This window comes from Neoarius graeffei, chromosome 19 (genome assembly GCF_027579695.1).
Source record: "Neoarius graeffei isolate fNeoGra1 chromosome 19, fNeoGra1.pri, whole genome shotgun sequence".
Lineage (NCBI taxonomy): Eukaryota > Metazoa > Chordata > Actinopteri > Siluriformes > Ariidae > Neoarius > Neoarius graeffei.
In genome coordinates this window covers 22,957,055-22,968,690 of record NC_083587.1, presented here as the reverse complement: position 1 = coordinate 22,968,690, position 11,636 = coordinate 22,957,055, and positions in this window count along the sequence as shown.

Here is an 11,636-nt window from a genome sequence, read left to right as displayed (position 1 = left end):
AAAAGTATTCATCCCCCTTGGTGTTTGTCCTGTTTTGTTATATTACAAGCTGGAATTAAAATGGATTTTTAGGGGTTAGCACCATTTGATTTAGACAACATGCCTACCACTTTAAAGGTACAAATTGTTTTATTGTGACACAAACATTTAAGATGAAAAAACAGAAATATGGAGTGTGCATAGGTTCCCCCCAAAAGCTAATACTTTGTAGAGCCACCTTTTGCTGCAATTACAGCTGCAAGTCTCTTGGGGTATGTCTCAGAATCAGAAACACTTTTATTGCCAGGTATGCGAACACACACGAGGAATTTGACTCCGGTACCACTTAGCTGTCATAGTACAACACAGATAATAGCATATACACAAACAAAACAAAGGAATGGTAGTAGGGAATACAGAGAGTGAGTCTAACTGCAGTGATCTTCAGGGGAAGATTATTGCTCCAGCAACAACCTTGACCAAGGCAGTGCTGGCTGAGAGAGCCGAAGATAAGATTGGAATTTGTTTAGGCTTGAAATGGGTAGACGTGGCAGACTACCCCGCTCGTCCATTCTGGTCCCTAAAATCCATCTCTCTCTGCAAAGCCATCAACTTCTCCTAGATGGAATCCACAGAGCGGCTCAAGTTCTGAATAGCCACAGTCTGAGTGCCGACAGCTCTGCCCACCACTTCAATCATGTCGGGCAGCTTTATGGGGCTCTATTAGCTTAGTACATCTAGCCACTGGGATTTTTGCCCATTCCTCAAGGCAAAACTGCTCCAACTCCTTCAAGTTAGATGAGTTGCGTTGGTGTCCAGCAATCTTCAAGTTTTGCCACAGATTCTCAATTGGGTTGAGGTCTGGGCTTTGATTAGGCCATTCCAAGACATTTAAATGTTTCCCTTTAAACCACTCCAGTGTAGCTTTAGCAGTATGTTTAGGGTCATTGTCCTGCTGGAACGTGAACCTTCGTCCCAGTCTCAAACCTCTGGCTGACTCAAACAGGTTTTCCTCCAGAGCTGCCCTGTATTTAGTGCCATTCATCTTTCCTTCAGTCCTGACCAGCTTTCCTGCCCCTGCTGATGAAAAACATCCCCACAGCATGATGCTGCCACCCCATGCTTCACTGTTGGAATGGTGTTCTCCAGGTGTTGGGTTTGTGCCACACATGGCATTTCTCATGATGGCCAAAAAGATCAATTTTAGTCAAATTTTACCAGAGAATCTTCTTCCATGTGTTTGGGGAGTTTGCCCCATGCTGTTGGGCAAACTCTAAACGTGTTTTCTTAAGCAATAACTTTTTCTGGCCATTCTTCAATAAAGTCCCACTCTGTGGAGTGTATGGTTTAAAGTGGTCCTATGGACAGATCCTCCCATCTCTGCTGTGGATCTTTGCAGCTCCTTCAGTGTTATCTTTGCTGTTTTCTTTGCATCTCTGATTAATGCCCTCCTTGCCCGGTCTGAGAGTTCTGATGGGTGGTTTTCTTTTGTCAGGTTTGTAGTGGTGTTATATTCTTTCCATTTTGCGATAATGGATTTAATGGAGCTCCCTGGGCTATTTAAAGTTTGGGATGTTTTTTATAACCCAACCCTGATCCATACTTCACAACTTTGTCTCTGACCTGTTTGGAGGCTCCTTGGTTTTCACGTTGCTTGTTTAGTAGTGTTGCAGAGTCAGGGTCCTTCCAGAACAGGTTGATTTATACAGACATCATGTGACAGATCATGTGACACTTTGCTTGCACACAGGTGGATCTTAATATGTGACTTATGAAGTGAATTGGTTGGACCAGGTCTTATTTAGGGGTTTCATACGAAAGGGGGTGAATACCTATGCACACTCCAGATTTCTGTTTTTTCATCTTAATTATTGTTTGTCACAATTAAACAACAATTTGCACCTTTAAAGTGGTAGGCAGGTTGTGTAAATCAAATGTTAACCCCCCCCCCAAAAAAAAAAAATCCCTTTTAATTCCAGCTTGTAATGAAACAAAACAGGACAATCACCAAGGGGGATGAATACTTTTGCAAGGCACTGTACAAATCTTGGAAACCCAATATTTCATTGAGAATAGTACAAAGACAACATATCAAATGTTGAAACTGAGAAATGTTAGGTTTTAGAAAAATATATGTTCCTTTTTAATTTAATATCTAACACGTTTCAATAAAAGTTGAGACGGGGGCAAATTTCCAGATAGCCAGTTGTCTGTCTGGCTAATTACTGTAGGTGGCTATCTAAATCACTAGCTAGTTAGGATAGCCAAGCTAACGGTAGTGATGGCCAACTGAGGCTCTGAAGACTGTATCGAGTATAAGGGGGCATAGTAGATGAAGCCTCACTTCGAGGCATGTATCATTTGCAGAAACCCACGTGACCGATGACAGACGAGGCCTCAGGTGTGACTGACTTAAAAGGTTCATTACTCAGTCTTACTCAACAGACCTCAATACCTACTGTTAAGAGATGTACAGCATGTTTTAATTTTTATGTCACAGCAGTGTGCCACTTTGCATTTCTACATGCATGGACTTTGCATAATGTTCCATTTTAAAATAACTTGTGGCTTTTTATGATTTGATGTCTACCCTTATTATTTTCTCGCTCGTGCACACACACACACACACACACACACACACACACACACACAGTCTCTTTGTGTGAATTTATGTTCAGTATAATTGTCTGCGGCCCTGTGATGACCTGGCGACTTGTCCAGGGTGTACCCCGCCTTTCGCCCGTAGTCAGCTGGGATAGGCTCCAGCTTGCCTGCGACCCTGTAGAACAGGATAAAGCGGCTAGAGATAATGAGATGAGATAATTGTCTGCACAATAAACAGGTGTAGATAATTAAAAAGAGGGATAACGTGTGTGTGTCACTGGCGGCTCGTTAATAGGGGCGATTTGGGCGACGCACTCCCAAACAGGGAGATTTTTTTTTTTTTTTATCTACTCCTACTACCATGGCAACAGTAATGTCATCGTCCAATCAGGCTAAGGTCACGCCTGGTGTAGCCACGCCCTTTTGGTACGATTTCTGTCAGGTTCAGATTTGCCCCAAAATCTCCCATTGACAGTAATGGTACATACGTTTTGTTTTTTTCCGAAAAATCATGCTCCCAATGCATTTTCTATTAGGTTTTATGTGCTAGCACAAGCAGCGTGCTTTCGTCATACACCTGTTGCGCGGGAAATGTGTGAACATTCTGTGAAGATGGCGAGTGTTGAGTGCAGCAATACGATAGCGTCTCTGAAAGAAGTTCCCTTTAGTCGTCGTACCAATGAGGAGAAAACGGCAATCAAACAGCTAGGACCTCCTAGACCGAATTTAAACATCAAGCAAGTGTCTACGAAGGAGGAGAAGACCTACTCAAGAGGTTTTAACAAGAACTGGTACCACCGGAAAACTTGGCTAGCTGGCTGTGATGTAGTCAATGCTCTTTTTTGCTACCCTTGCATTCTCTTCCACCCTGGAAGTAGCACAGCAGACGGTTCAGCGTGGACCATAAACGGAGTTACAGATGTGCATCATCTCTCCGAGAAAGTGAAGAAGCACGAGAATTCAAAGATTCACATGGGCAGCTGTCTGAAATTTTCAGCCTTTGGAGAGTAAACATTGCCACACAGCTGGATGAGGGGTATCGGCTAGCAGTTCATCGTCACAATGATGAGGTGAGCAAGAACCGACACATACTCAATCGGCTCATTCAGTGTGTGAAGTTTTGCGGGGTTTTATATAGCTAAATAACTAAAGCCTTTTGTGTTCATTGACATGCTTGTAATACTTTACATTTCCTTTTAAGGCATGGCTTTCTGGAGGAATTCTTGGGAGAAAAACTGCAGAATTTATTTAGAATAATTTGTTGTTAAAATGGTGCAATTCCATATAAAAAAACCACATAATTAAGCTGCACGTTTGTGTGATGGTTATGCTTTTCTTCATCTTTTTCAAAACTTAAACACTTGTTTTGGATTTATACCCTGCCACTCTCTTTGGGATCCAAGGGTGGCTACATATTCTAATTTCTTCATTCTAAAGAATGCAGAAATTAGAATATGTAGCCACCCTTGGATCCCAAAGAGAGTCTCGACTGATGCTCAAGGTGTATTTTCTTTTACTTACAGCAGAGTCAGTCCAACATCACCCATAGCACCGTGAAAACTGTATCATGGTATACAAAACAGCAAACAAACAGCAAATCACCATACCGTTCTCACAGGTACAACATTTCTTAATTGAGACATCAATATTAAAACAAAGGCATTCACATTTGGTTCCAACACTTAATGCAAAGTTACAAAAACTTCAAACAAAACATACCTCACTGCGCTCACCAAGGATGCAACATATAATCATTTCTCTTCTGTTGTAAAACAGGCATCAAAATATCCTTTTCTTTTGCAGTGAAGCTTGAGTGGTGGAGCATGGACGTCAAGCCTTCTTAGCTCAAGCTCAAACAAAGCAGCTTCTTAATTGATCACACCTGGTTACTACCTTTACAAATCTCCCTCTTGTGGAGCTACGGTGTCACTTAAAGGACAAACAGCACCCCAAGTCCATACAAATCCACACACATACAATACTCACTCAACCTCATAGCCCAACCATTCTAAAGCACAAACAGAAATTTGATTAAATCTTATATTCATAAATAACATAAAATACAAATGAAAACACATTTATGTAAGTTTTACTCAAGAAAATAACAAAACACTTACAAGGACTAGTGTGGTCCTTTACAGAATATGTTTATAATTAAGAATTTGTGTCTACTTATTATAGAATACTGGAATAATATGAGAAAATAAATGAGTAATGTAATATTAATTGATTGTGATGCCAAATGTTTTGCTTTGAAGGCTTCACAATCAGTCTTCCTTAGTTTGCCACCTTTAACTTGTTCAGTGGGCGGCATGGTGGTGTAGTGGTTAGCGCTGTCGCCTCACAGCAAGAAGGTCCTGGGTTCGAGCCCCGGGGCCGGCGAGGGCCTTTCTGTGTGGAGTTTGCATGTTCTCCCCGTGTCCGCGTGGGTTTCCTCCGGGTGCTCCGGTTTCCCCCACAGTCCAAAGACATGCAGGTTAGGTTAACTGGTGACTCTAAATTGACCGTAGGTGTGAATGTGAGTGTGAATGGTTGTCTGTGTCTATGTGTCAGCCCTGTGATGACCTGGCGACTTGTCCAGGGTGTACCCCGCCTTTCGCCCGTAGTCAGCTGGGATAGGCTCCAGCTTGCCTGCGACCCTGTAGAAGGATAAAGCGGCTAGAGATAATGAGATGAGATGAGATAATGAGATGAGATGAATGAACTTGTTCAGTGTTGCCACCTAGTGGAGAGAAGAGATATTGTCTATATTGATATCTGAATTTACCAGGCAAAAACAAGTTCGGCCAGTTGACTTGCTGCCGCTGCCTAGGTCAATTTACTTCAGTCCTGTGGACATTTATGGTCTGTGTAGACATAACGGGGGGGAAAAATGTTGTCTCTGTACTATTTTTAATGAAATATTGGGTTTCCGTGATTTGCAAGTCTTCTCATTGTGTTTGTTTTACACAGCGTCCCAACTTTTTGGAATTTGGGTTATATTTATCTTTTTGATTAAGGTTTTTTTTTTTCCAATAAATCGCCAATTCGCTCATTTGCACTCTTGTTTGTTTTGAACTTGGATGCATGTTTCTCTGATTATTTTAAATATCAATAAAGAATGGACATATCAGCTTGTTTGAATCAGTATAGTGATGACTGTGTGTGGGTTTTTGATGAAGCACAGTTAAGGACTGATTGATTTTGTGAATGTTAATACAATAATCGAGCCCTTATTATACATCACATGGACTTTGGTTCACTGATGTATCTGCAGTTTCAGGCTGAAGTCCAGACCAAAAAAATTTTTTAAATAATCAATTTCAGTATTTTTGAGGATTATGGCCAAAGTATTTGACACCCAAAATCTCAATTTGCAAACAAAAGAGATGTTATACCTGTGATAACATATTGTACTTGTACGTTCTGCATTTTTTAAAAAATTATATATGCAGTGCTGGCGGCACGGTGGTGTAGTGGTTAGCGCTGTCGCCTCACAGCAAGAAGGTCCTGGGTTCGAGCCCCGGGGCCGGCGAGGGCCTTTCTGTGTGGAGTTTGCATGTTCTCCCCGTGTCCGCGTGGGTTTCCTCCGGGTGCTCCGGTTTCCCCCACAGTCCAAAGACATGCAGGTTAGGCTAATTGGTGACTCTAAATTGACCGTAGGTGTGAATGTGAGTGTGAATGGTTGTCTGTGTCTATGTGTCAGCCCTGTGATGAACTGGCGACTTGTCCAGGGTGTACCCCGCCTTTCGCCCGTAGTCAGCTGGGATAGGCTCCAGCTTGCCTGCGACCCTGTAGAAGGATAAAGCGGCTAGAGATAATGAGATGAGATGAGATATGCAGTGCTTTTCCTTTTCTCTTTCCCTTATGAACAATTTTGTATTTACTATATACAAGGCTTCTTTGGGGGTTAATCAGGGTTTTTAGCGTCCTGTTATATTAAGGGTACTTTGGAACATTGTAAGGTTTTGCGTAAAACCTTTAATGGTTCCCTCAAAGGGGCAAACTGAGGAATCCTTTCTAGTCTGGACGAATGTAGAAAATACTTTTCTCTATTTAGGTTTTCTGTTTATTTGAGAATAGGTGTAGCTTCAGCCAAATTTGTGTATTGTGGACCTGTTCAGTTTGCTTAATTTTGCCGGATACTCTATATAAATGTTCATTTGTATCCACAAGGTCTTTGCTTCATATCTATTGATATTACGGGCCCAACAGCTCTCATGCCTGCTTTAACTTTCTTCTTCTTCTTGTACTTTTCCACATCTTTCTCCAAAACTGATCATGCAGACCAAACTGTATGTTGTGCAGATGTGAAATTGGATCAATATTCTCACCCCACTATTTGTGCAAGTGTAATGAACCTGATTGCCCTGACAGTGGCACTACAGCATTTTGTGTTTTGTTCCATATCTTGAGAACACTGAGTTTTGTGAATATCTTCACAGAAATGGTGATCTTTGGGAAGGGTGCTTGGACCCCACTGCTCTCCTCTTGAGGTTGTGTTTCTCCACACATGCAAACTCCTCACCTTTCGGCGAAATTCGCCGTTTTGGTCCCAAAATAGGTCACTTGTGTGAATCGTGTAGATCCGAAGAGTTTTTTTTTTTGGGGGGGGGGGGGGGGGGGGGTAGGCAGGCTACAACGTTATTGTTGCCAGACATTTCACTTACAAGGTTACAGCCAATCGAGATAAACAGTTACTAACACGCGCTTCTTTTCCATTGGAGTTCTGATCAGCTGGTGCGCAACCCACTGCTGGTTGCCAGTCCTCGCTTACGAATATTCCACAGATTCAGACCGCAAAGTCACCTTTTTATAGAGAGATCTGGCAACCTCATCTCGCGACTGGATCTGAACATACCAATGGAACAGTTTCCAGCGCGCTCGGGGGTGAATAACCATGGGCGGATCTACTGGGGTGGCATAGGGTGGCAAATGCCACTCTAAAAGAAAGCCTTGCCACCCCTGCTGCCACCCCAGTTGGCAGCGACGAATTCAAAGAAAAATTACGGCCAATTTGACATTTACGTGCGCGAATTTCCAATGTCTGACTGTGGCGAATGCAGCACGAGATAACACCAGAGATTGGTTGTTTTGGAAAATTGAGAGGCGCGAAGCGAGGGAGCCAGGAGTCGCGAGGAAAGGAGACACGGGAGGACAGAGGTAAAAGCTGATTAACTGTCTATCAAGAAATGAAATTATAATGAATGAACAGTGCTAGCATAGTTGCGATGCTGATTTTGAGAGGATAAAAATCAGGTTGGAGAACGTTATTTAGCTAACTATACATGTAAGGCCAAAAAAAAAAGTGTGTTTCCGGTAACCCGACCGATCGAGAATTTCCGCGTCGAAATTGCCGACCGTAAAGTTTTTATTACAAATTTCCCTCGATATTTTAGTGTAAGCGGCGTTTGTCATAATTTTTTGTTTCAACGTATTCAAGTTGTGAAAGAAACGATAAAAAGTAAAATGTTTCGCCACTTCTATCAGCCCTCCTGCATAAACATGGAAGCGCACTTGTATAGAGATCTTGCGGTCACGTGACCGGAAAGTACACAGCCACCATTTTGTCAGTAAAAAACACAGCTGAATATTGCTGCACTCATGTACAAAATGGATCAATTTCAACCAACGGACTACACGGCTCATTTTTCTAATGAACAGATAACTAGATATGTGTCTAAAATAAACGATCTACAGATTAGTGACCCTTATCGATTACCGGACGGAGTTTTCACGACCGTGTCAGTGGATGTTGAACTGCCAGAGGTGGAATACCCAGATGTGTATAATTACCTCATTAACTTTCCCTCGCTGTTCAGTGGTGAAGCACTGTGTACTTATAAATCTCTGGACAGTTACAGGATCTTTACAGAAATTCAGGATTTGTCAGCGACTCAGATGTGGCATCTTGTAAACAAGAAAATAACAATCCTCATTGGACGGGTAAGTCACTTAAGTATTGAGTATAGCACTGACCAGTCGATTATAGAATAGAATAGAATAAGGTAATTCCAGCTGTAATTCCAAATCGTCCATCTTGTTTACCATGGATCTGGCGTTGGAGAGGTAGTGGCTTAGAAGTGGAGATTTGAGTGGCTGTTTTCTGAGCTTAGTCAACAGGCCGGCTCTGCAGCCTCGCTTTTGCTTCCGCTCCCGACGCCGCCTCCTTCGCTTTGCTTCCGATAACAATCCACGGAGACCCCGCTGGTCTCGCTATCTCGTCCGGAATGTTGTGCATGCGATGGAAATCGCTACAAACCGTCATTTTCTGCTGGAAACCAATGTCCAGTAAGTCCGTACGGTTGTAGTGGATATTGAAGTCCGGTACAGACGAACAACACGCAAAAATACACACAAAAAACATAAAAACCGTGCACAGGTAGGGAGAGCTTGTAGCCGCAGCCGTTGTAGTAGAATTGTATACAGTAGGGTTTTCCAGAAGAAAAGGTAGAAGGCGGAAATATGGCGTTTGACCGACAAGATGGCGTCTGTCACAATCTGGATTGGCTGTGACGTCACATGCAAGTCCTCCATACTGAAGGAGGAAGGGAAAACTGAGCTGAGCCGCCATTTTGAATCCTCATTCAAGGCTGTAATGCAAATTGCTTCCTCTTCAATATACAAGTGCACTTCCATGGCAGGAAAAACACCTACGTTTTGCCGCCTATGTAGTCCCCTATTTATACAAATAGGAGTCATTCAGGATTCAGCCATGTTTTTGCTCGGTGTTTTTGCTCGACCCAAGTTCTACAGTAGGCTAGGCTAGGCCGTCTGCTTTTAATGGAAGTAGCCTAGCCTAGGACGTTAAACCATATTTTCACGTTATTTCTTGATAAGGTGTTTTCACGTTATTACATGAAAATATCATAACGTGATAATTTCGTATCATGAAATAACGTAATAATTTTGTATTATGAAATTACGTGATGTTATGTTATTACATGATAAATATATTGTAAAAACGTGATAACTTTGTTAAAATCAATACTACGTTAAAACATTAGCTGAAATTTTAGTTCTAACAGCCACAGAAAACATCGCACAGCTGGGTCACAGGGAGTCTCTTGACTCTGAAAAAAAGGGTGTTTTTCTTTCTATGTTAAAACTGTCCAGAAACAGTATAGACCTCATCTGAGAATGTGTGTTCTTTGTGAACAATAAAAGCATGAGATTAAGTTTGTCTGTATGAGTTTGTAAATGGCAGCCCGTGCCCTTTTGTAGTGTGTACATACTATTTGTCGTCAAATTGTGATAACTGTGATTAAATTCAGTATATATACGTCTGTAATACGTTGCCACCCCTCAAAAATTCCTGCCCCCCTCTTGCCACCCCATAAATATTTTTCTAGATCCGCCCCTGATTTCACATAGGTGATGTCTTTAAGAAAATTGACAGACAGGGATTGGCCAGGTGTGTCCTCTGGGGTAGGTCTGTTAGATAGCACAGGCAGCAATATATACCTTTTTGTAAATAGCCCACTGTGTTGTACACAGGGGTGAAAATTAACTTCACAAAATATCAAACTTTACCGGCCACTGACAAATAAATGGTACAATTTACCGGCCACTCAACAGTAACTTATTAAGACATGTTTATGGAAAGTTATTTTGTACTGTATTAAATTCAAGATGTCACTGGTTGCAATTTTTTTTGTAACGTAGACTACGAAATGTACTTTTGCACGCGTTGCATGTGTCCGTGCACCCTTCTCACCTTTTTCACCCCGACCAGTTTGCATGCCTGTTCTCTCTTTTAATTAAAGATCTCACATCAGTGTATTTATTCAAAAGTCGCACTTGGAAGACAGCTCTGGACACTTACAGTTTTGCTACAATGGCTGAGGACTACAATCACCATGATAACTTTCGGACTGCGGTTGTCCTGTACAGTCTTGCATTCAAGTCTCCATCAATAAACAGTTGATAACTTGAACAAAACAGACTTCGTGTTAAAACTGTAATAAATTTCCTGGTTACACAGTTGTACTTTGTGACTATATAGGAGACAGTTAATTAGCAAGCGAGTTATTTAAAATCATGCTATCTGTTATCACCCAGATGAAGATGGGTTCCCTTTTGAGTCTGGTTCCTCTCAAGGTTTCTTCCTCATGTCGTGTGGGGGAGTTTCTCCTGCCACCGTTGCCACAGGCTTGCTCATCAGGGATACATAAATTTATTAGGGATGAAATTAGCTCAGATGTTTAAAGTCTTTAATTTTCTGTAAAGCTGCTTTGCAACACTGTCTGTTGTTAAAAGTGTTGTACAAATAAATAAAACTTGAACATTTTCCTTTCATTGCACATACTGATAACAGCATATTACAACTTTTCCACTGTTTTATTATAGGTTGTAAATTTGAGTTACTGATGGTCACAATGCCCTCCACAATTATTGGCTGCCCTTGGAAAGATTATTAAAAAAAAAAAAAAAAAAAAGTTTAGAAAAATTCCACCTTTTGGTGAAGTGGTTTCATCTCGCACTGGAAAAAAAAATCCAACCTTTAATTGAAATAAATTTATTCAACAAATCTTTCATCGGTTGTTTCAGTGTGAATGAAGTTACTTCACCAAAAGGTGGATTTTTTTCTGACCCTTTTCACTAATCATTACAAGGAGTGCCAATAATCATGGAGGAAACTATATTGAAATTCAAGTGCTTAAAATTTTTTTCATACGTACTTTGACTTGCTCCAAAGTCCCTGACAACTCAAGCGATCTCTCTCTCTCTCTCTCTCTCTCTCTCTCTCTCACACACACACTAACTTCGTCCTCAGATTCTCCTCAATTAATAGCAATTAGTGAATGTGCTCAAGTCATTTATTTTCAATTTGAAACTTTACATCAGCTGAATAAGAGGAAAATATTTGACTTGTCTCTTCATTGTTTTTCCCTAGCTCAATCTTACAATATGCCACTGTGGGGAATTAAATTCACACATGTGGCATTGCCACATAAGAAATGTGTGTACGTGTTCCCTGTTTGTTATATTAACCTGAAGCAGGTTAAAAATTAATGTCCATATTGGCAAACTGCTATGCCAGATGGAAAGGGATTGCTCTGCTTTCCATCAAG